Source organism: Marmota flaviventris, chromosome 18 (genome assembly GCF_047511675.1).
Source record: "Marmota flaviventris isolate mMarFla1 chromosome 18, mMarFla1.hap1, whole genome shotgun sequence".
In the NCBI taxonomy this organism is placed as follows: domain Eukaryota; kingdom Metazoa; phylum Chordata; class Mammalia; order Rodentia; family Sciuridae; genus Marmota; species Marmota flaviventris.
Window position 1 is genome coordinate 35959624 of NC_092515.1, and position 26243 is coordinate 35985866.

Consider the following 26243-nt stretch of genomic DNA (forward strand, 5'->3'; position numbering starts at 1 on the left):
CTGAGGGCGTGTCTCAGGGGTCAGGCAGGGTGGCCTCTCCTGCAGATCCAACACGGCCTTAGGAGCAACCGAGAGTGGCGTGGGGCATTTTCTATGGCTAAGGGGAGGGGCGGATGAGCTTATGAGTTTGGATCTTCAACAGGTATCACTTATAGTGAAGAAGTAAACTGTGACCACATGCTGCTGTCTTCATCTTTGTCACTCTGAGAGGATGGACTCACTCTAGCAGAAGACGCAGACGCTGATGTGGTCTCCAGAAAATCATTTATTCTCCAAGTTGAGGCCACAGTGCAAACCTTCCCCACCCAGGCCTCTGCCACCCCACCCCACAGCTCCCCAGCCTCCACGTTAGGACTCCTCTGTGGCCTGCGCACCCCTGTCCTCTGCTCCAGTCTCCCAAGGCTGGCTCAGCCTCCTGTCACAGCTCCCCATGTTCTCTCTGGGGAGGTTTCCTTGAGACCTCCCTGGCCCTGAGCTCAGTCCAGAAAGCCACTTCCTTGTCTTTCAGCCGCGTGGCTGCCTGGGTGGTGGCGCCAATATGCAGGTACCCTTCCTCCTGGTCGTACTCTGGCCAGAGGGGCAGCCCGGCTCCATTGGGGTTCCTGGGAACACAATCAAACAGAAACTCCACAGATCCACTCGTGAGCCCCACATGTCTTGAGACTGACAGGATTCCCTGGTTTATCTCTTCCACAAGGCCCATCCCTATGCAGCGTCGGGAGCTGTCCCTATCCTGGGGCATCCTGTATGTTCTCAGAGGACTATAGTCACAGGTAGGGGGTTTGTCACTCACACTTTGACCCCTTCACAATGGGCAGGCCCCACCATGTGCCACCCATTCACCCACGCTGCTCCCTCTTTGCCACCAGCCTCACCCATGGCGAGCAAAGTTGGCCCAGAATCTCATCACCATCCTGCTGAGCTTGGTCTCCTCTTCTGAGGCGCCCCCTGTTGGGGAAGAAGGAAAAAACACTTTGCTGCTCAAAGTGGGCTGTGGGCCAGCAGCAGCAGCAGCAGCTGGGAGCTTGTGGACAGCAGACTCTTGGCCCTGACTCCACACCGACTGGTCCAGGTCTGCCTATTACGAAGAGCCTGTCCCTTGGTGTGCACTTTCAGCTTGAGAACGGCTGGCCGAGGACCGCACTGGGCATGCTGTCCATCCATAAGCCGACTGCCTTTGTCTTCTGGGCCCACCTGCCCTGGCCCTCCCCACTCAGGGTCCTAAGGCCGCACACAGGGTTCCCTCTACTTGGTGGGACTGCTGACTCTTGGGCCTTTTCTTAATCTCCTACATGCATCCACATTTTCAGAAATTCTAAAAAATATCAGACAAGCCAGGATCCTCAGGTGTCACTCAAGTGGGAGTCGGCTGGCATGTCATGAACAGCCGTGAGGTGAGTCATATAAGTCATCTGCAACTGCTGAGTTAACATATCAAAGATACTGTGAATGCTTTTCTTGAAGTATTATGTTATTAAAAATTCCAGATAAAATATATGAATTATAATTATATAGACAGATATATGTGACATTCAGGTCAAGGTTAGCACCTAATCTAACTTCCCCTCATTGTTGTATTCTGCTGTTAGTAGAAAATCCCTCAGTGGCAAGCAGTGGCCCCCAAGCAGGGCTCTGCAGGTGACCCTCACTCTCAGGTCAGGACTCTGAGACTCTGTGCCTCGAGGACCATCACGAGTACACATCCCCCTTCCTGCAGGTGAGAGCAGAGGCCTGCCCAGCGCTGCTCAGCCCTGTTACAGTGAGTCAGGAAATTCACAGTCAGAGAGCAGGGGACACTTGCTCAAGGCCAGGAAAGCAAGACTGGAACCCAGGCCCCCTAACTAGCAGCCAGCAAAGGCTGTTACCTTTTAAAAATGGGGCTCCAAATACCGAGAAGAGCTCATCCCTGTGGTCTCCTGTCACCGTGCTGGGTCTCACGTCTGATAAGCAGCTCGGGCTGTACTCGAACTCATACATGTAGGTGGGGGCTCCGGCATCTTAGAAGACACGGATGTGCGCACAGGTCACATCACCAGACACGCAGCTGGATGGTCTCAAGGTCTCTGGCTGTGCAGGAAACCCCTGGGTGTCAGCCTGGGACAGGACAGAGTTCCTGGAGAGCCCAGGGACTAGCTTAGGGCTGCAGAGCTGCTTAAAGTGGAATTGGGATTTGAGCCAGATATTTACTGAAGCACAGAATGAATTAATTAAGTGAATCAAATAAATACTGAGACATGTTTCATTGAGATCACACTAGAGCTCCTTCCCTTCAAAAATCTCTACAACCTGATAGGTGCCTCTTATTCCTCTGATTTTTAGCATATCTGAGATTCTCACCAATTCAGAGAATGGAGGAGCAAATCCAAGCTGCTTGTCTGCAAATGAGGATGTTTACAGACAAGTGTGTCCACAGACAGATCCATCTGCCTCTCGTGTTTCAAGAAAATACAAATCTCCTGGATTCATATTTCAATCCCCTTGCATGTCGTGCTTCCTGCTTGGCCAGGGAACTGTGAGGTCATTAGGGTGATACAGTGATGCCCACCACAGAAGGGGCACAGGAGGTGAGCGTGCCTGTCCGCACCTCTCTGTTCCCCTTTCCTGCCAGGAAACTGGTCTATGTAGGTGGGGCTCTGGCATCTGAGAAGACATGGATTCATGCCACAGTTTGCACGACCTGAGACCCACCTGGAAGGTACCAAGGTCTTTGCCTGGTATCGGCACAGGAGAGAAATAGTTTCAGGAAGGCCCCGTGACTAACAGGCTGCACAGCTGGCTGAGGGGGAGGTGGGGATTCAGCCAGATGTTTTTCTGGTGGTCTGTTTTGAACCCTTTCCATTTTCATTCTGTGCTTCTACTCAAGACATGTCTGCTGCTCAACAGAATGAACCAATAAAATCTATCAAATAAAAACACTAGGTTTCATCGAGGACACACTAGAGGTCCTTCATTTCAAGCATATCTACAAGCTGGTAGATGTCTTCTATCTGGCCTATTTTTGAACTTTTCCAGTGCTGTTCTCATCCATTCAGAGAAGAGTGAAGTAAATCCAAGATGCTTGTCTGGGTGTGAGGATAGTTAACTAAAAATATATGTAGAATTTGTCCTCTATACCTGCCTTTAAGAACTGCCAAAGAAATGTCTTTAAAATGAAATAAAAAGACACTCGTGGCATGAACGAAGCACAAAGTCAATGACACAAATAAGACAGAACAATATTCAGAATACTGTGGGCACGTAATGGTGATGAGCAAGACGATGTCATCTCCAAAATAAAGGTTAAAGACAAAACTGTTACTAAAAAATGAGCTAACATAAATAATCACCTAGTGTTATGGTTTAGCTATGACATGTGCCCAGAAAGCTCATGAGTAGATCAGGTGAGCTGGAGCCTAATGACTGGGTGAGACCTTTGATGGATTAATAATTTGGAAGGTCTAATATAGTGGGTGACGGCTAGAGAGAGGAAGAGTGTAGCCGGAGGAAATAGGTCAATGGGGGTATCCTATTGGGGTTTATATTTTGTCCCTCACCTCTCTCTCTCTCTCTCTCTCTCTCTCTCTCTCTCTCTCTCTCTCTCTCTCTCTCTCTCCTTCCTGGCTACTATGAAGGCAGCACATACTGAATCTTTCTGAAACTGTGAGCCCTCAGTCAACTTTTCCTCTTCTAAATTATTCTTATGTCAGGTATTTTAGTCACAGTGATGAAAAAACTGACTAAACACCTGACTACAGCTAAGATAATTTGCCATTACTAAATGACGTAAATTCTGACGTCAAAACATAAAATGCTGGCGGAGAGACAAAATGCAAGAGTCGATAAAATACCTCAATGTTAAGTTGCTGTGAGCTTAAAATAGGCCGCTATAAGTTGAAGATTCATTCTATATAAGTTTTATGGCAACCACGAAGCAAACATTTTTAGAAGAAGCACAAAATAAAATTAGGAAGAAATCAAAGAAAACCACATAAAAAACCATCAAGCTTCAAGGGAAGACTTCAAGAAAAGAAGAATTAAACCAAGTGTTTATGAAAACAACCAGAAAAAAGATAACAAGGTGGCATAAAGAAATCAATAGATGATGACTTTGAATGTATACGGATTTAATTGAACGACAAAAAGAAAAGAGAGGCTTCTAACAAGAGCTCAGTATATATTCTGCCTCCAAGAGATTCAGTTCACCTTTAAAGACACACACGGAGAGCAAAGGAACAGAAATACATGTCGTACACAAACAGAAACCAAAAGAGAGTGGAGGTAACTAGTTAGGTCAGACAATAGGCGTTATGTCAAATACTCTGAAAGAAGACAAAGACCTGTTGATGAAAGGGTTATGAGAATTGTAAATAAATATGCACTGAAAATAAAAGCACCTAAACACATTAAAGGAGTTAAAGGGAGAGAGAGATTATAACACAATATTAGTAGGGGACTTCAATACCCCACTTTTAGCCATAAAGTAATAAAAGCTAATGGTGGCAAAGCTATGGAGAGAAGAACCCTGATCCTTTCCCAAACATAGTGTTTGTGGGAATGTAGATTAATCCCCACTATGGAGAACAGTATGGAAGTTCCTTAATAAACTGAAAATAGAACAACCGTGTGATCTAGCTATATCAGTCTTGCTTCTATATCCAAAGGAAATTAAGTCAGCATACAAAAGAGAGATCTGCAGTTCCACGTTTATCCCAGCATTGTTCACAGCAGTGAAGATATGGAATTAGCCTGGATGCCCATCAACAGGTGAACAGATAAAGAACATATGGACTATATAGACAACAGAATATTATTCAGCCATAAGCAGAATGAGATCATTTCATTTTTCAGGACAATGGATGGAACTGAATGACATCATGTTGAGTGAAAGAAGCTAAACACAGAAAAAAAAAAGAGTACAAGTTCTTCTTGTAGGTAGAAAATTTTAAAAAATTAAAAAGATAATGGGGAAGAGAAAGTAGAAGATGGATTGGTGGTGAAGGAAAAGGGGGACCCGAAAGGGGGACTTAGGGGAGTAAGAAGGTAGAAGGGAGAGTGGATATGGTCATAGCATGAAATATGCATGTATGGAAATCTCTCAGTGAAATCCACCCATAGGGACAATTAATATGTATTAATGTTTATTAGTTTAAATAAAGTATCTTTTCTGACTATGATGGAATGAAGTCAGAAATCAACAATAGGATGAAGTTTGGAAAATTGGCAAATTTGTGAAAATTAAGCAGCTCTTGAATAAATCAAGTGATCAATTAAGAAATTAAATTTTAAAATATGTTTAGACAAATGAAAATAGAAACGCAGCACACCAAAAATATATGGTACACAACAAAAGCAATTGTTATAGGAAAGGTTATGCCAATAAATACCAATATCAAGAAGAATATCTCAAGTAAACAACTCAGGGTTAAACCTCAGGAAAAAAAGCAGAACCAACTAAGCCCAAACTTAGCAGAAGGAATGCAAGAAAAATAGCAGGCAAGAGATGAGTTAGAGAGGATAAAAATACAAAAGATCAACAAAACCAGGACTTGATACTTTTAAAAGATAAACAAAACTGACAATTCTTTAGGTAAACTAACCTAGAGAAATGAATTTCCAACAGATGAAAGAGGAGTCATTTCAAATGATACCACAGAAATACAGAGTGTCATGAGATGTAAGATGATGATATGCACACAGACTGGATAGCCCAGAGGAAATGGATGCATTCCCTATTCCTCACAATCTGACAAGGCTGACTCAAGATGAAGTAGATCACCTGAACAGATCAATAGTGAGCAAGGCAATGGAATCAGGGATTAAAAAATCTCCCATCAGAGAAAGTCCAGGACCCAGGGGCCTCACTAATGAATTATATCAAACATTTAAAGAGATCTAATATCAACCCCTCTCAAATTCTCCCCAATTGTCTTAAAAAATTAAAGAAGAGAGAGTACTTCCTTTTATGAGGACAACATTACCCTGACACTAAAATAGGACAAGGATGTTTTAAAAAGAGAAAGTTAGAGACCAATATCCTTCCAGAACACAGCAGCAAAACTTTTCAAGAAGATAGTATCAAACCAAATTCAACCACACATTAAAAGGATAATCACACTCAACAAGCAGGATTTATCCCTCGGAGGCAAAAATGATTGAACAAAGACAAATCAATAAATGTGATACATCTGATTACAGACTGATGGACAAAATATATATATAACTATCACAATGGGTGTGGAGAAAGCATGTGGTAAAACCAACATACTTCCATGATTAAAAAAGTCATCATATTTGGGCTAAAAGGAATGTGCCTCCACATAATAATGCTATACAAGAAGCCAAAAGCTAACATCACACTCAATGGTGAAAAATGGAAAGCCTTTCCCATAAAGTGTGCAATAAGACAAGTTACCCACTTGTACCCTTCTATCCAACCTAGTAGTGGAAGTCCTTGACAAAGCAGTCAGGCAAAAACAGAACAGAAAGGCATCCAGGTAGGAAAAGTGGACATTCAACTACCACCATCTGCTTATGAAATGGTCTTATTTATAGGAAATCTTGCCGATCTTATAAAAAATAGATTAAAACTAATAAATGAATTCGGGAAATCTGAAGGATGTTAAATGAACATATAAAAACCAGAAGCAGTTCTAAACACTAACAATTAACTATTCAAAAAAGAAATCGAGACTAACCCCATTTATACTAGCTACAAAAATATAAACTAGGGAGCAATAAACCTAACCCAAGAAGTATATTATAGGTACACAGAAAACTATAAAGCATTGATGAAGGAAATAGAAGAAGACACAAATAAATGGAAATTCATCTCATTTTTAGGATGGAAGCATTAATATTGTTAAAATGTCCATACCACCCAAAGTGATACACCAAACCAATGCAATCCCTCTCCAAATCTCAATGCCATTCTATATAGCAATAAAAAAATCCTAAAATTCATATGAAATTTTTAAAAAATTCCATTTGATCACGAAAATCATGAGTGAAAAGAACAAAGCTGTAGGTATCACACTACATGATTTCAAATTATATGAGAAAGTTATAGAAACTAAAGCAACATGGCATTTGCCACATAAACACACCACACAGGTTCACATGAACACACACACACACTCACACACACACACAGTGACCATTAAAACAGGACAGAGAGCTCAGTAATGAACCCAGACTTGTACGTTCAACTTATTTTCAACAAAGGTGCCAAGAATATGCACCAATCTCTTCTATAAATGGTACTGAGAAAAATGGGTTTCTACATGCGTAAGAATGAAAATGGATCCTTATCTCACACGGTATAAAAATCAACTCTGAAACTACTAGAAAAAAAAAAAAGACAGAATAAAAACTGCACATTCCCTCTGGAACCAGCCCTTGAGGCCTGACCCTCAGCATTTTTCACGTCCATCTATGCTGGGAGATGTCAGGTGAGACGCCAAAGCTGGTGGATCACAGTCCTTCTAATATCCAACCACTGGGACTCACCTCTGTGCCCACGGGCCACCATCACAGAAGGGACAGCAAACATGACATCTTCCCGCAAGTCCAGGAAAAGGTCTTTCTTTCTAGCAGGGTCGTCTGTGCTTCCTAAATACTTCTCAAAGGCCACTGAAGCCCATTCCTCAGGGAGCTCCTGAAATGCTTCAAGAAGAGGCCCCCACCACCTGGTGAGCAACGCAGTCACCCCTGATATTCAGAAGGCGTCATTGATCTTGAACCTCCTGAATCTGGTGTGAATCCCTCCCGGGGTGTGAAGTGGGAAAGGCAGGAAAATGAGAACAGAATCCGGATCCCATCTTTGTTCTGCCTTTGGCTTGGTCTCCACCAGCTTCCTCGACCCCCTAGACTCTCACAACAATGGGGTGGGCCTTCCACAAGAGCCACGTGGCCGTCTTCTGGTCCAGCTTGCCTTCAGAGGGTGGGATGCCCATCATCTGTGACAAAATATGGTCAAGCATTTATGAACCATCAGGGATTCGGAGAAAACCCAACTGGCCAACAGCCAATCCAACACATCCCCTGGGGCCTTGGTGATCATGAGTCTTTCATGAGATTGAAGAAACTCAGTGAAACGAATGGACTTAAATTCAGAATGTCAAGGATCGGGAAGAGGGTGGCTTAAATGTACAGACTAGGGGCACACGGGTCATCCAGGCAGTGGGGGAAATTTAGACCAAGGGAGTGTGGAAGCAAAGGGATCAGGGAAAGAGGGGAACAGATGATACCCCACAGACCCAGGTGCCTGAGGAAACTGAAATTCACCATTATGGTTTGTTCCTTTGGCATAACCTGAGATCCTCTGAAATGAGAACTGCAGAACGCTCAGCATGTGACGAGCACTCGGAGACTCGACCCCATACTAGCCTGGCCTCTAGCAGCTCAAGGTCTAGGATGTCCTAGGATGACCCCAGAGCCCTTATCATGCCTGCTGGGAAAACTCAGGCTTTCAGGTGGAATACTGTCCTCCTCAGCCAGGAACTGTCCGTGGGCCAACAGGTCCCTGAGCCTTTTCTTGAAACAGTTACCTAAGGAGGTCCGCAATGATCAATCCTTGCTCTGCCCAGAACTGTTTCTGCAAGGACCTGAGAGTGTCTTTTCTTAATTTTTTTTTTTAATGTAAAGATTTGGGGGAAAATTCTTGCTCTCCCTCCCAGTCCTTGTAAAAGGATAACAGCTGAACTTGAGTGGGGCTGAATTCAATTCAATTCAAACCCGTACTTCCCGTCATGAAGAGAAGAGAAACCTGGTTTTCCTGCAGATGAGCAAGTTGTGCTCACATGGACTAACCCCTCCCACCGTGATGCCCTGCTGAGCACTCCCCAGGATTGAGAGGGCTCCAGCCCTTGTTGTCGGGGACCTAAGTGCAGATCGTGGTGGATTTTTTTTCCCCACTGCAATCCTATTACTGAATAAAACCTGTCCTGTGGCTTTAGTTACTTTCTGGCTTTGCTTTTGTTGGTGGTGTTGTTCGTTTGTTTTTGATAGAAGGATTAGCTCTTCTTCCCTTTTAGAAGCCAATTTAACTCAAGAAGAAGCAACATCCTCTGAATCTTTCCCATGAGGTGTCTGAGAGCAGCTGTGACAATCCATGAGCTCTGAGTCTAAGCCCCAGGTGGAAGCTGTTGAACCCTAGATGTAACTCTCCCCCAGTCCCCAGCGCCTACCCTTTCCAGATGTCCTCCATTTTCCGGTCAGCACAGTTAGGATCTCTAGGGGTCTCCAACCTGGATGGTTCAGGATTATTTAATGGGAAGACAATAAAAACTTGCCCGAGGAGAGGGGTTCCCTGGGCTGCACCCAGAACAGAATAATAAAGACATTTTCCAAGAAAACATGACTGTCCCAGTGGGACACCTGCCCTGGATTCAGATAGAGCTTGGAGAAGGAAGAGCTCTTGGGAGCAGAAGTGGGAGGAGAGATCTCTGAGTTTCGGGAGGATACCTCGTAGGTCTAATGTGCCTGCTCATTCTCACCATTGGAAGGGTCCAGAAAACTCTTGCTTGTTGAAGCCCACCACAAAGGGGACAGTGTTGAAATTCTTTTCAGCCAGAATCTCTTCAGGCATCTTTGGCAGCACACACCATCAATCTTTAGGCATCTTTGGCAGCACAGGCAAGGGTAGCTCTGGTGAAGGAAGCAGGCTCATTTGTTGGATTTTATCTGAACAGATAACACCCATGTCCCCTACCTGCCTGGTGAAGGATTGGACAGTGCAGAGATTCTGTAGCTCTGGGCACAACCCAGTGTTCTAACAAGGGGGTCTATGGCTCGAGATACAGAAGACAGGACTTTGGGGACCTGGTGGTGATAAGATGATGTTGGCTGGTAAATAGGGAGGCAAATTCTCACCCAAATTTTATACATGGACGTAACTACTGTGAATAAGCAGGATTGATGTCACATAGTAAATATATTCTGGTTCTTCTCAGTAGTTTTGTCTGGAAGGTTGCACTGAATGCTGGATGAGTGGATACTGAGACCTTGCTCCAGGGTTATCCCAGACTCAGGTCCTTGTGGCCCTCAGGTCACAACATTTTCATCACTTTTTTGAATGTGTGGGTTCCTACTGAAAGACACACCCTGGGAGCTATCTTTCTCACTAGGATTGGTTACACGGAACATTGACTGATGACAACACTCCAGCTTCGCTGGCTCCTGCCCACCACGGTCCACTATGCGTTTCCAAACTGCACCATCTCGTGGATCCAGGAGCTCAGCTTCCTGTCTGTCTTTTCCCCAGCTGCATCACCCGCCACAGAGGTCACCACACAGAGGCAAATCCCCTCTTCCATTTTTGGATGCACAGTATTGATGAGCCTCAACCCTGAACTCACAGCCAGGGCGCCCTAACACAAGCCTGGGCAAAACTTACCTGTCACATGCTATTTCTTCCACAGGGCATGGCACAGCCTCCTCGGGTGTAGGGACACACACAGGAGCATGGAGACACAGTCTCACCCCTCTGAGCTCAGAGGGGACCCCAGCTGCATGACTCGGACTTCTCATTGCTCTGAGTATATGTTGAGAATGACCACACCATGTTGCAGCTATTGATTTGGTGGTTTGAATACATTTTACCACATAATTGCATTTACCAGTTCAGAATGTGCAGTTAGTAAGGGTCTATTGCATCTGTTTAACTATATTTAAGCTCTTTTAGCTAAATGTTCGGTTTTGACAAGCTATTGAGCTCATCACTCAAGGTGCCGAAATTGAGACTTGATTCCCTTTTTGATCTTTTATCTATCAAGACCTGGGCCAAATCCTACTCCAGTGGACTGCCAGTAGGGGGCAGGATTTGCGTGCAACTATTGCTTCCCTGGCAAGACTGTGCCGTTCAGAGTGTGTGGCCCAGAAGCCAGCAGGAGGAGCAGCTCCTGAAGGACGAGTCTACAGGGCACACGGGACAGCTGCTGACCATCGGCATGGGCTTTCAGGATGACTGTGATGGCAGGGATAATGGCATGAGCAAAGGCACAAGGTTATGCAGGGCTAATCCCAGGAATGTCACAGAGCCTGGGGCTTGGAGCCATGCCTGGGGGAGGAGCAGGAGAGAGGGGCAGGTGGGGGACATGCAGCAGCGCTGGCACTCAGGTATATATTAAGTTGTAAGCAAGGTCAGATTTTAAGAAGGACGGGGACATGCTCTGAAAGGGCAAGTCTGTGACACCACGGGTCATGGGAGTGAGGAGGGAAAGTGCAGGTAGAAAACAAAAAAAGTCCAGGAGATGGACAGTGAGGGCCACATGGGGCAGCATCTGGGAGGGGAGCAGTGACATCAGCAAAGTCGGAATGACAGTAACTGCAGCCATCCACCCAGTGGCTGACGTTGGCTGACGTGTGAGGGCCAAGTGCATTGCCTTGCTCCAGATGAAAACACACAGGGGCATGGAGCCCTCCTCTTTCTCTCACACCTCAGCCCTGTCCACCACCAGGTGCTACCAGCCACTCCTTCAAAAAGAGTCCTCTGAGCACCTCCCGTCTCCTGCTGAGTTACAGTCTAAATCCTTCTAGTGACCACCCCAATCCAGTTGCCAGGACCTCCTCAGCCTCCACCCTGCCGTTCCACTCAGCCTCCACTCCACGCACTAGAGTCTTCTGCCTCAGGACCTTTGCAATTGCTGTTTCCTCTGCCAGGAGCACTCCTTACCCAGTTTTCCCCACGGCTGACTTTCTTTCCTCCTCCAGGGCTCACCTCCAAGGTCACCTGCTCATCAAGCCATTCTTTGTCCCATATATTTACTTTCAGACAAATGGCGAGCTCTGCCCTTTTCCCATTTTATTTTTTCCCTTAACTCTGACCGTCATCAACACACCGCAGAGTTTCCGTATTTATTTCTCTGTGCCCCATGGTGAGTGCTTCCCATGGCTTGGTTGAATGGCCACACAGATGGCATTTCACCCTCACCAGATCTCACTTATCCATCTTCCCAAGCCCTTTAAGGGAAGAGCGAGGATCCAGGGAGGACAGGATGGTAAGATACGCACAGCTAATGCTACCCACCTCTGGCAAATGATGGGGGGACGAAGGAGGAGATGGGGGATACAGTGGCAGTCTCCTCAAGGCTGGGAGGAGGACATGTCTTCGGGACCTAGCGCCTGGGATCCCTCCCTGCACAGCTGGTCAAACTCATGGCCTCCCAGGAGATGAGGAGTTTATCTGGAAATAGTTAAGATAAGGGGCCGCCTCTGCCCTTATCCTGTTATCTCTGCCTTCCACTGAAGGGTAGTGCTGACTCCTCCCACAGGGCCATTTGGGAAGCAGGGGAAAGCTTGGCCCAGGGGACACAGACGAACTGACTGGGAGCACTGGACTGGGAGTCAGGGGAGTGGGTTTCAGTCCTGCCTCTGGTCCACCTGGCTGTGTCACCCTGGCAAATGACCTCCCCTCTCTGGGCCTCAGCAATACACACACAAGGGGGGACTGTGATTCCACAAAGGAGAATTCTTCCATTCATCGTGAATTGGAGCTTAAAGACTTAACTTAAGACTCAAAACCTGTAATCAAGAAGCGGAAAGTCCTTACCTCTCTGGGGTCTCCAAATAAATCAAAACTCAAAAGAAGATAAAGATAAATACAGGGGATGTGGGTGATAAGCCTTCTTGTATAGAAACGGATCCTTTGACCGGTGCCCCGTAGCTATCAGGCTCTCCCACCTGGTGCCTCCTTGGCTGGACCCAGAGGAACAGGGCTCCCCTGGGCAGGGGCAGAGGGTAGAGTTGTAGGATGGGGGAGGGGGAGGCAGCAGCCTGGGCAGGAGAGACCTGGGCCCCAGAGTCAGGGCCCTGGAGCCCTGGGGAGGACCCTGCTATCAGTGCTGCCCTCCTCTCCCACTTACTCCCTCTGGTAACCACCCCCACATTTCCTCTGGGGAAAGGGACATCATGGTGCCTGGGTGATGGGCTGTGGCATCTCCCCAGGAGATGGAGCAGGAGGTGGGATGGATGATGAGAGAAAGCACTGCCCTGCCTGGGCTTCCCTCTTCTTTATTGGCCCCTCCTGGGTTCAGGCATCTGCAGGTGACCAGGCTGCTCCACGTCCCTGGACACCCAGATGAGTACAGAGTGGATGGGAGCCAGTGTCCATCTAACAGGGTCGACCCCAGACCCATTCCTGAAGTTGATGGGATATACAGTTTCTAAACAGATGGGACAACTATTTCCAGATAAACTAGGTCCTCCGAGTCATATACAGAAGGACTCAAATATTTACTTCTTTCCAAGTATTAAGAAACAATTAGGTCTTAATTCTTGGAATGTCTTGGTCACCTAATTTGATCCTGATGAATAACCCAGGACTCAAGCCCCAAGGCCAATCTGAACTCAACCCGTGGAGACACATGCAGAATCCAGTGCTTGGGTCCTTCCCCGTTAGTGAAGAAGTATTCTCCAGTGTCAATGCAGACAGAGAGCCCGGGGCTCACAGCCACAGCTTTCCCCAATAAGGGAATGGTTCCCATTGGTGGTGGTGGTGGTGGTGGTGGTGGGGTGTGTGTGTGTGTGTGTGTGTGTGCGCACAATATAGTTACATGCTGGCTGGATGACACACAGGTGATGGACACGTTGAAAATACATGAATAAACATTTGTGGATGAATTGACAAAAGATGAATGAAAAGATATTAACAAATTGGATGAATGGAAAGCCGGATAGATGAATGGATCAGAAGACATACAGCTATACTAGGATCATAATGGAGACACAGTCTTGAAAACCTGAAAGAGTGGACTATTGTTGTGGTTGTAATTTAACGAGCTTCAAATCAACCCGGATGGGTGAGTGGTGATACCATTCTGAAACTCTGTACTTATCCTCCCATCCACCTGATTAAAGATGGCCACTACTCGGGAATCCATGGAGTGCTTACATCCCTAAAATACATCTGAAAACAAGAAGAGCAAAGTGTTAAGTTTTGGAAGAGATTATTCACAATGCTCTTACTGGACTTTTTTGACCTTTGAGGTATTTCACAATAAAAAAGGAAAAATGGAATTCCCAGTTTTATCCCAGCTTCCTTTGGCTGACAGATCATGTTTAGGTGTTTTCTCTTGGGCAGGAGGTCAGGGGACCTGATGATGCCCAGGACCAAGTACACAGAGGCGGTCCACTAGCATGGAGGCCCCTACCATGTTCGACGTGGTCTCCAAGAGCTCGTCTTCTGTCTTCTGGCGCAGACAGTGAACCATGACCACTGACGTGGTGGTTTTGCACCCAGCAGTCACAGCGACCTGCTGCAGAGATCAGAGGAACCAGCAGAGCTCAAGAGCAAGGTCCCTTCCCTCCCACAATGTGGACAGAGGTGGGCAAGTTCTGAAGGCAGCAGCTGGTGGCCCCACATCCTTTAGGCCAGCAGGTGGGGCTCAGGGTTGCACAGAACTACCTCCTACTGACTGGAACTGTGGCCTGGGCCAGTTACATAACATCTGTGCCTCTATTAGCTTCTCTCTGTTAAAACTGGCAAATGCCATCTAGAACCGCATAAACACCCCCCAAAATGGCACAATGTTCTCAAGGTTGAATGCCTCAGGAGAGTCATTTGAAGTGGGTGTTAAGAGCTTGAAAAACAAAATTCCTTTGCTTTCAAATCTCACCCCCTCCACTTTGTAGCCATTTGGCTTAGAGAAAGCCACTTAATCTCTTTGTATCTTGGTTTCCCCACCCATTGATGGGGACAATGATTGCACTTATCTTAGGAAAAAAAAAAGAGTTCAGATTTGTGAAGTGCTGAGGTGTATCCCGAGTCTCCCACACACTGGAACTTGTGCAGAATTCCAGGAACCCTGGTGGAATGTGGTTTAAACCTGACCCTAAAGCAGCCCTTCTCCCTTCAGTGACCACGGAGCGTCTCTGTCAAATATGACCACAAGAAGAGCTCTCCCAAGGACTCCAGTAGAGCTGAGGAAGGGGCACAAGAACTGTCCAGGGTGAAGCCTACTGCAGCCAGTGGCTTGTTATCCTTCTTGAGCAGCACAGTCGTGACAGCCACGCCACTCTCAGAAATGGTCCTGTGGAAGAGGTTCTTGGGCAGGGGAGATAACACCTGGCAAGGGCGTGGAGAGGAGGAGGCTCATGCTCATGAGGAGGGGTCAGCAACTCACTCGCTCTTTCAGCCTCCCTCTACCTGCTCCCTCCCCGACCACTCACCTGGAGAGTCTGTGGGTGAGGGGACATGGCAGCTCCTCACCTGTCCTGCCTGCTAACCAGCCTCTGCTGGATCCCTGCTTCCCAAGGGACCCTGAGCAGGATGAAGCCAGAGCCCAGAGACAGGACAGAACAGAAAGTGTATGGCGCAGGCTCACCATTACCACCCAACCCCAGGTGGACACTCCCTCACTCCCACCCACAATTCCACATTGGCCTTCCCATGACTCAGAATTCATCATAAGCAAAGTGATCGTGGAGGCCCATAAAAATGTGTAAGAATTCTCACACTGTTTATAGTGGTAAAATTTTGAATAACTCAAGTGTCTGATTATCTAATGTAATTAGTCATCTAATATGATTAGGTAAAAAACTAATTTTTTTTCATTCTTATCATGGACGACTAGATCATCTTCCAAGATAGTGCTGTGTAAAAACGCTTTATGTTTAGGGAACTATTAAAGTTATGCTGCAATATTACAGGAACTTTTTTGTATTAAAAATAATGTAGATGAGAAAATGATTGTATGATAGATGATAGACAAAAATGTAAAAAAAAAAAAAACAGTAGACAAATAAATATCTAAATATGTACAGTGACTACCCTTGGGTGATCAAAATGCAGATGATGTTTTCTTCCTTCAGTTTCTCCATCGTTTTTATTTTTCTCTACTTTTATATATATATATATATATATATATATATATATATATATAAATTTTATGTAGTTGAATACTCTACTCAATTATGTAATCAACTGATGTTTGAAAAGGACAGCAATCCTGTGGATACTCTGCTCAACTCTGGGGTAGATGGAGAATTTCTGGTGGCTCCCAGCACCTTCAATAGCTTCCCTCAGTGTCCCCCACAGCCCCAGTCCCCAAAGTGGCAAGGCTTCTCACACACCCAGGAGGGTCTGTGACCCACATTCCATGAACTGTCCCTCCCCATTCCACATTCCATCCCTTCCCCCTTCACTCACCTCCCTCAGCTCAAATGCCCCTCATTCCCGGAGACTGATGAACTCCCTCTTGGGCATGAACTAAACATCAGAAAAACTCAGAGGAAGACCTGGCCTTCTGTTGGCATGCCAGCCCCCTGCCCCCCCCCCCCCCCCAACGTGTAGATCTGCCTTGGAGCCCAACAAGAACAAGGACCCTCCACACAACTCCTGTCCTTGGCCCTTCTCATTGTAATTATGTCCACCCCTACTTCCCAACAGAAGTGAGCTGAGTCCTGGTGTTAAAATGACTGGGGAGGGGACAGAGAACTCAGTCCAGTGAGAGGAGGAGGAAGGTCACTATCACAGACCCCGCTAGAGAGGTTGCTGGCCCCAGGACATAAAGCTGAGCTCCGAGCTTCCTGGAGGCCAAGAGAGTCTGGACCTTGGCTCCCCACCATTTGAAGCTGGACAGTGAGCAGAGTCGCCCCTGAATCCAAATTTATAACCAAAGGAGACTGTGGCTGGATCCACCCGTCTCCAAGAGGTTCACAGTTGGTCAGGTGCCCGCAGCACTCACAAGAACAGAGACACTTTGTCCTCCTGCTGACTCTCCAAAGATGGTCACAGAGCCTGGGTCCCCTCCAAAGTTGGCAATGTTGTCCTGGACCCAGCGCAGAGCAGCCACCTGGTCCAGGTGACCCCAGTTCCCTGGGCTGTGCTCATCCCCAGTGCTGGAAGATAACAGGGTGGGGTGGGGACCCAGATGTCATGTCAGAGCTCTCAGGACCAGAGATGATGAGGGGACTCTGCATCCATGACACATTTCAGGTCTCCACCTGACTCTCATCCCTGTGGAATTGTCTTACATGGGGTCTCCATTTATTCTTCCAGAACAAATATGCTGAGTGAGCACCTACTATGCGCCCTACACTGGTCTAAGAGGTACAGCATCCCCAGGAACCAGTCAGGCAAAACCTGACTACACTCAGCTCACACTCCAGAGCACAAACAGATGAAAAGAGAACACAATCTTCATGAGTGAAGATGGTTTGAGGTAATGACAGGTAATGAGGGGGGGGGGGCGGGGGGGCGGGGTTCAGATCTCAGCACCAGGGAAGGCCTCTGTGGGGCAATGGCATTGGGTACAGACCAGCATGAAAGGAGCACAGGTCTTTCTTGTAAATGTCCAAAGAAGAAATTCCGGGGAGGAGAAGCAGCAGGTGTGAAGGCCCCAGGGCCAAGGGCACCAAAATGTGAGTGTAGCTAGAGTGAGAGGCACTAGAGAGGGCGCTGGGGGCCTTGGAGGGGACTTCTCTGTCACCATCAGTGACCTGGGAGCCCTCAACAGAGTCAGGGCGAGACTCACCCTGTGCCTCTTGTGATCTCTGGCCACTGTGGAGCGGCCACCGCGTCCGAGTCACAGGTTTATGAATATGATCACAACCATAATCCAGCCAGAGACGTGGCTGTGAAGCAAGGGGGGGACGGGCTGGATTCTGAGCGCATTTACAGGAGGAGCCCTGCGGATCCGCTGGCCCACTGAGGTGGGGAGGAGGACAGAGGAGCCTCCAGGCTGCCCCAGGCCTTCACCTTGACCACCGGGAAGGGGGCAGCTGCAGCAGAGGCACAGGGGCTGTGGGACAGCAGGAGAGCCCGAGCTGGGGGGGGCGGGTCCTGTCCCTGTGAAGTGGAGGGTTCCCTGTGCACAGCCAGGGCAGCAGGAGGAGGCAGCTAGGGTGGCACCTGGGTTCCAAGTGCTGCTGGGCTCACTCAGGGAATCAGTGGAGGGAGAGGGAGACCCAGAGGCCTGAGCAAGGGGAGCAGGAGGGGCCAGCGAGGCAGCTGAGAGGGAGCAGCCAGCTGGGAGTGGGCGGTGACCCGGGCCCAGGAGAAGGAGGCACCTGCTTGGCTGCTGCTGAGAGGCTGCCAGGTGCTGGGCCGAGTGCGGGCGGAGATCATGGCTGGCCTCTTCCGGACATGCGGTGGCATGGCCCGCTGAACCCTGCCAGCCCAGCAGTCACTGACCTGCTTCCTTCCTCCCCCATGAGAAGCATGTGGCATTGAACTCGGCACCTGTGTGCTGCCTGTCAACGCGGAGGACTGCAGCATGCGGGGCCAGCGCAGGCGGAAGAAGCTGAGTGTGGGGGGTGGTAACCTGAGGCCGGGCCTGGCAGGGCACAGGATTTGGGCAGGAAGGTAGGTGGGGTCTGAGGCAGGATAGATTTGGGACCTTGTCCCACGCCCCTCCCCGCCTTGATTAGAAGAGCTGATATGAGGCTAAGGGCCTCCCCTCACAGTTTTCAGAAGAGCAAACTTCCCTGAAGTGTAAAGAGCAAGATACTGTTTTGCAAGCAGATTGAGAGACCATCCCAACGAGCATGTGCAGAGACCCCCAAATCTGACCTACAGTAGTAGCCCAGAAGGGAGAATTCCCTACTTAAGACCTCACACATATTACTTGCATCTCATGCATCCAGTGTAAAACCCAGGAATGAGCATTTGTAGCATGGGGTATTTGGGCAAAGCAAGAAATCTGCCAATCACCCCTTGTTTAGCTAAACCGCTCCTAGCAATAAACCGGCCAAAGTCAGGCAAAGAACTCATGAGTGCACATAAGCCCATGTCCCCTGAGTCCACAGGCAGATGTCTTTGTCATGTCCCTGCTGCCACCTGGCAGTGTATCCTCCTCCAATAAACTCTCTTACCTGTTCCTCTTAGTCCTGGTGAGTTCTTCTTACCACCTGCACACTGACAGTCACCAAGCCCCACAACAGGGCCCAATAATGAAGGGCTCTGGATGCATTATGAAGGACCTGAGCAAAGGACACCATGACATGACTCGAGCTGGGTCTCGGATCTTTGCTTTGGTGACTGCAATGATTTGAATGTGGTTTGTCCCCCAAAGTTTATGTGGGTATCCTTGGTCCCTAATCTGGCAGTATTAACCTGCAAAAGATGAGGTCTGGTGGAAGACTATTTGGTCACTGGGCTGAAGCCCTGAAGGGATTTACATAGAGCTCGTGGGACCCTGGTTAATTTTGCAGAAGGAGTTAACAAAAGAGCAAGATGTCCCCTCCTGCCCTTGCTCGGCTTCCTGTCTAGTCGTGTGATCTCTTCTGACCTGTGCATTCCCTTTCTGCCTCCCTCTGGGCCTTCACCAGAGGCTGCTCTGATGGGCCACCCAATCTGGGACTGAGCTGAATACAGGTTTTGCTTTGTCCTTACCCAGCCTACCGTATTTTGTTCAATAGGAAACAGAACAATGCGGGGGCTAATGTGCAAATGTGCAGAGAGGAGAGTCCAGCGCCTTACCTGAAGAACCCTCAGATGCCCAGGCGGTACTGGATGGTCACCACCACCACATTTTCATGGGCAGAGAGGGGCAGTCCATCATAGGTAGATACCCACCCATCACCAGACCTCGATGGATCCCCACCATCATCTGGACAAGAATGATGTGTTAACACAGTGGTTAGAAGAAGCAGAATTGGGAAAGACACGAGCTGTCTGGCTTGGTCACCTACATCTTGACTGGGACTCATGAAGGCCACTGCCCCAGTACAACAGAACCCAGTAAGGTTATGAAATGCAGTCTCCCTAGTGAGAGACTGGAGAGACTGGACCACGCCCCCCACCAATGCACCTGCCGTTCTACCTGGACCCACATGCCATGTCCTCCCAAGGCCCTTAAAACAGAGAATGACATCGTGGGGACAGCAAAGGCCAAGGATACTGTGTTCTCCCCTACACTCCCACGGTCCTCACAGCTAGGCCATTCGACCAGCTGGACCTAAACAATGGGCCGCGCTTGCATTTCAGATTCGACTTAGTTAACTCTTTAGTGGGGGATTGAGCTTCCTGGTTCATGTGTGGTTGTCTTAGGAATGACACGTGCCCCTGGGTGTGTGTTGCTCATGTACCCTCTCTGATTCCTCTGCACCCCCAAAGGCTGCCGCCCTTCTTCCACAAACCCACCTCCCAATCACCTTCTCCAGCAAGTCTTTGGAGGTTACTTCACATTACCTAACCATCTGCCCTGTGCCGGGGCCTGTGATAAGAACTGAGGATGAGCATGGATACAGCAACTTGTAAATCATGGTTCTCACAAAGAACTCATGCAGCAGGAAGAAATGAGAGTGGCCGAGGAATGTTGTGCTAGCATTGCTAATAAGAGACCCCACACTGCAACCTTTGCATCAAGAATTCTTCTAAGTACTTTGAAATAAACTATCCACAAGGCAAGTCCTGGTATTTTCCCATTTGACAGGAAAACTAGGCACTTCACCTTCCCAATATTCCACAGCTAATAAGTGGCACAAGTCAGATTGGACCCAGACAGCTGGCCCTGGAGCCCGCCTGCCACTCCCTGCAGCCACGGTCACCACACAGTCAGCCGCTAGGGCAGGAGGAAAATCTTCCTGCAGCTCTGAGTCATTTTCAGGAGAGCCTAAGATCCTACGGGAATAAGTGACAGAGGGGGACTTGGCCCAGGCAGTCCCAGAGTCCATGTGCGGAGCTGCCGGACTGCCTGCAGTCCAGCCCCAGCACAGTGAGCCAGCCCTTAGGGCAGGAGGAAGGTCCTGCTGCAGCTCTGACCTGTGTTCCAGGAGGCTCGCTCTGCGCACTCAGCCAACCCTGAGATGAAGCCCGACCACCATCATTAGACACTCACACGGGATTCTTCCCTGAGAGGAAGCAGAGGCTGAGGGAGGTGGAGAACTTGCCCAAGACTCTCAGCCAGGCCAAGGCAGACCCAGGATCCAAACCCAGACCCTGGAGATCTAGACCCTGTGTCCACAGCTGGGGGTCTCCTGCCTCCAGGCTCCCAGAGCCCTGTTTCTCCTGCACCTCTGATCCCTGCTGTCCCCAGGGAGGGACTGAGTTGGGGTCACCTGAGTGAAGGTGAGCTCAAGGACAGGTCAGGCTGAAGAAGCCAGGACGTGTGCAGCCAGATGGCAAGACCTGGAGGGCAGGGGCTGCTGGGCAAGGCGACGTGCCCCTGCTCCCCCTAAGCCCAAGTCTGTGTGTTTTGAGACGCTGAGTGTAAGCATCTGAATGAGTGGAGGAGGAGAACTCCTGTCCTCACTGCCTTACACCCGAAGACCAGCTTCCAGCCCCAGCTTACAACCCCCTTCCCAGCACCTGGGTAGTCTTCCAGGTGTTCCTTCTTTTACTGCAGAGCTCCCCAAATTAACCAGAAGAACCTTGCCACCCTCTGACCTGCACCTGGCAGCCTGTCCCAGGGGAAATGCTGACTCATGGGCATCGGCCTGTGCCATAGGCAGTGTGTGTGTGTTGGGGGGGGGGGGGGGAGACGAGCTACCGTAAAACCCCAGGTATTTGACCAAAGGCAAGGAAAGAGCTTCTGAGGCTGACCCAGGCTCTGCCTCCCCACCTCCAAAAAAGGGGCAGTGACAGGGGACAAACAGTAAAAGTGGTCACACCTGGTGTGCTATAGAAAGACGACACACGTGTGCCATTTCCTAGTCTGTGCTCAGGGGCATTGGTTTACAGGCCCTGAGCTTGGTCCTGTCACCCTGCTGTGTGGCTTCCCTTCCCCCATCTGGGCCTCAGTTTGCCTCCCTTAAAGAATGGGTGGATTTTCTCTAAGATTTCTTCCAGCTCTAACTTATTTGAAATCACGTCTTAGCTGCTCTGGAGATCAGATTCTTAACCTAGAAACTAACAGTAACCATCCTGAGCTTCTGTGAGTGTGAGAGAATGTGGAAAGATTACGATGCTCTTTCCGGATTTAGTGCACTCTTCCCCAAGACGCTGAGGTCACCAAGATAAAGGACAACTAGTCTTTTCTTTGGGGAAAGGAAGCTCAGGACCCCTGACTCATCATGGTCCAGGGTGTCCCTCATCCATGCTGGCTTCATCTCCTTCCCGCCTGTGCCCAGAGATCCCAGATATTGAAACACAAACCTCTGGGGCCCATGCTCACCGGCAGCCTGTTTCTCGTGGTCAAGTCTGCAGGAGTGTAAATGTTCAGGTAAAGGCAGTCTTCAGAGAACTGGAGGGGAATGTTCTCCTTCCTGTTGGTAAGGAGATATCAGGTAAACTGCCCCGCCACTGCATCTTGGGAACACCTGGGAGGGGAGAAAGAAGGGCTCAGAGATTCAAGGAGATGGAGGCAGAAAGTGTCACCTGAGGCCAGACCTTGCACTGGGGTTTAAGCCTCTGTGTGGAGCTGCTATCACAGGACTTGAGACACTGGCATGTGTGAGAAGCTCACTGGGGGGTTTTTTGGGAACCGTGGGACTCCCTTGAGTCTCCCCAGATCATTCAGAGTGACAGGGACTTGAGACCTCTTCCCATCTGAGACTGTGAGATGCTCTGAGCTAAGAGAAGGGAGCTGTCCATAAGCTGACCTGCCCTAAGAGATGACATCTCCTACCCTCCTGGGACCTGGTATATCTCTGCTGGGTTGCAGGGCTACTGTGTTTCCCCACCAGGTAAACATGGGAGACTTTCATCAACCAGGAGACCTCCCTTAGGTGACAGTCAGAATACAGAAGGTGGGGAGTGGCATTGCTGTTGGGCAACCTCAGCAGAACTGTAATCTTCTGCTTCAGCCACTAGAGTGCTGGCTGACCTTGGGTAACTTCCTTTCCTGCCCTGGGTCCCAGTCATCCAGGTCTAAGTGAGGGGAGTACTTTCTCTGGACCCTTGCAAACCTGGTGTGGTAAGACTCCATCATCAGCTTAACACAGGCAATCTTTTTTGCTGCACTGAGACCTGGGTGCATCTCTGCTGGGATGCAGGTGGTTGCAGTGGTCTCCAAGATTCAATTTAGAATGGAATTGGTAACATTATTGAGTTCTCTCCATACGCTGGGCCCTGATTTGGATTCTTGTCATTTACTAACTTCTTTCAGATTCATATTATTCCTAGGACTTGGGTTATATTAAAATCCTTAATCATAGATCAGAAAACAGCCATGAAGACATTATACCAGCTGCCCAAAGCCACATAGCCAGGAATCTCCCTGCTATGTAGTATGTAGATTTCAAAGGATAATATGGGCAACATTCTCAGATCTCAGTGGACCCAGAAGGCAGCATTGCTTCCCCAGTGTGTAGAAGTGACCAAGGCACTCAGGAGCCAACAGGACACAGCTGTCATGTGGCAGAGTAGAGCCTGAAAAGATGTCCTCAAGATTTCCACCCTTGGAAATTGTTCCTAGACCACCAAGAGCAAAGGGCATAAGAGTCATAATGACAGAAATTCAAAATTAAAAGAGGCAAAGGAGTCCAATTTCACTAGCCTTTAGATAAATTCCAAATAAAGACTGAAATTATGGCTGTCCTTATAATGATTATCTTCCTATTTTGCACACCCAATAGCCAAAAAGTGTTCATTTAGTGAACCCGAGATTGGCAAGGGTCTGCAACATGGAGGTTTTCATACATCAGTGGAAGGAATAAACACAGCGGAAATATGTCTGGCAGAAAAATTACCAAAATATGCATCTTCTTGATTTCTTGGAACTGATCCTAAAATATCCGTGAATATGTGTGATGATTTATTTACAACCTCATCATCATAGTGTTAATCATAATTTCAGGAACAGCAAAACACTGTAATGACCCTAAATAAGAGATTGAGTAAATTGATTTTTTTCCATACCCAAATAAACACAGCTACTTAATGTCAAGCTGGGATATTGAGGGCACAAAGTGAAGCTGATGATGTACTGATCGATGAGCACCGCGGTCAAGCATATTATGAGTACGCATGATCTACTGTCAAGGGGGAAAGATGGGAAACATGATCTCTGTGATGGTGTGGATGTGAGGTGTCCCCAGAGCTCCTGTGCTAATGCATAGCATGTTCGGAGGTGGAATGACAAGATGGTGACAGCTGTAACCTCATCAGTCTGTCCTAGTTTAAGTGGACTGTCTAAGTGGTAACTGTGGCAGGTGGAGCATGGCTGGAAGAGGTGGGTCAGTGGGGACAACCTTGGAAAGGTGCATCTTCCCCATCCCCCCTTTCCCCTTCAGTCCTCTGCTCCCTGGCTGCCACACCCTTCTGCCCTGATGTGTTGCCTCACCCTGGGGAAAGGGCAATGAGTTGGCCACCACGGACTGAGACCTCTGGAAACATAAGCCCCAAATGATCTTGTCCCCCTCTAAATTGTTTTTGTCACATGTAGTTTGGTCACAGCAATGGAAAGGCTGATTAAAATAATCTCTAATAGGACTAGCAATTCTCTCTGGGTGGTAAAAGTACACAATTGTAGTTTTCTTACTATGCTTGTCTTTTTTCCCTAATCTCTTTGAAATATATGCACGAACACGCGCGTGCATGTGCGCGCGCACACACACACACACACACACTCGCAATCAGGAGGTAAGAACGGTGCATTTTTTTAAAAAAAGGCAAAGAAAGAGTACACTCAGAAGTGGGCTCCTGGACATCCTCAGAAGTACCTCGCTGAGGAAATGAATCATGTCAGGACTGACACTTGTACTTGTCTGCATGTTCCAGGGTGACTGATCATCAGGAACGATTGGGTTTTGTATCAGGTGACCAGGGTCCCTGAGCACACCGGCATTTGCTCTGCCCATGACGAGGTATCTAGTACAGCTGGGAGTTGAGAACTGGCCATGTCAACCCTCCAAAGCATAGCCCCTCACACACACATTAACCTCTCTGCCCCTTGATCACGCCACAGTTCAGTGTAGATAAGATCAGTACTTCTCATTTCCCTCACCTAATCAACTCCCTTTTTCCCAAAGCACTAATATTCTAACATATTACCTAAGATATTTTTTAATTGCATGTTGTCATCTCTTTCCCCACTTCAGTGTAAGCCCCAGGAAGGCAGAGATCTTTGTTTTGTTCACTAATGCATTCTAGGAACCCACAATAGGTGCCCAAGAACTAGGTGCTGAACAAAGGGCTGTAGACACCCCTGAGAGGTCCAGAAAATCTCAAATAAATAATTAGCAGAATATTTTTATGGAGATATATCCGTTCCCCAAGGAAAACCCACAGAATAAATACTTTATGTCACTAGATGACGATAAAAACCAATACAAAAATTCTATATCGATACAGAATTTTAAGTGCCTTATGCATCTCTCAGCCTTTAAAACCAAAAATAAAAAAATACTTGCAACTTGGAGGACTTGGTGGCTGATCAGATTATGGCGGGCACTGGAAAGGAAAGAAGACTGAAGAACTGACCCTGTGTCAGGCAAGGTCACTGGGGACGTCAGTGAGATGTCCTGGCAAGAGACCACAGGACCAGGGCACCTCCGGACGGGAAGGAGGTGGGTGAGGGGCGAGGGATGGTCCCCCTGGAGGTGAGGGTGCACAACATGGATGTGTGTGGCTCACTGCCGGGGCCAGGGCGAGAGGAGAGCAGCAGCGGAGAACGGGGCTCAGAGGCAGCTTCAGCTGAGGTTGGGAGCACCCACAGGGGAGGTGGATGGAGGAGGGTGGAGAGTCAGGAGCCCAGGGAGGAGTGGAGGAGTGACTGTGTGAGGGCTGAATGTTGCAAGGATATGGAGGAGGATAAAGTCTGAGCAGTAATCACTGGGTGTGGCCTGAGTTAAGTCAGTGAAAACCCTTTATCCAAATGTAGTGGCTAGAAGCCAGATTGCCCAGGGTGGAAATATGGGTAGATGGACAGGCATACATTAGCCACAGCGGTTGCCTCTTATGAATGTGGAATGTGCACATAGTGAGCACCTATAGTATGGTGTGCCAGATGTGGATTCTAGTTCCTTTCCATTATTCTTCAAATTGCCTTATTAAGTAACTGCTAGTATGCCCACTTAACAGATGGGCAGACACAAAGTGCCCGTTAGGGACTTCCTAATTATGGACATGAGGTGGCATGGCCAGGGGTAACCAGCACTGAGGCAATGTACTCCAAACTAGGTTCCTCTCTCAATCTGCCTTCTACTCAGTTCCGGATCTCTCACAATGTCACACCGTCAGAAAGAAGATAAAGTCCACACAGGGCCTGGGCTGTCAGGGCACGATGGCCAGAGAGCTGGCTCTGGATTAAAGAAAATCCGGGCATGATTTGCCAGCTGAGCTTGAGAGTCTCAATTTCTCTGAGTCTCCGAGTCTCAATTTCTCTGCCCATGAAATGGCACAGAGGTATGCTCTTGTCCTTTGCTGTCCCAGCGTATTAACCATG

The 26243-nt window shown here is 48.2% G+C and overlaps 1 pseudogene; it reads right to left on the reverse strand.

Annotated features, from left to right (window-relative positions):
* Positions 1-339: 339 nt before the first annotated feature.
* LOC114084210 (liver carboxylesterase 1-like) lies at positions 340-22784 on the reverse strand (annotated as a pseudogene).
* Positions 22785-26243: the final 3459 nt, after the last annotated feature.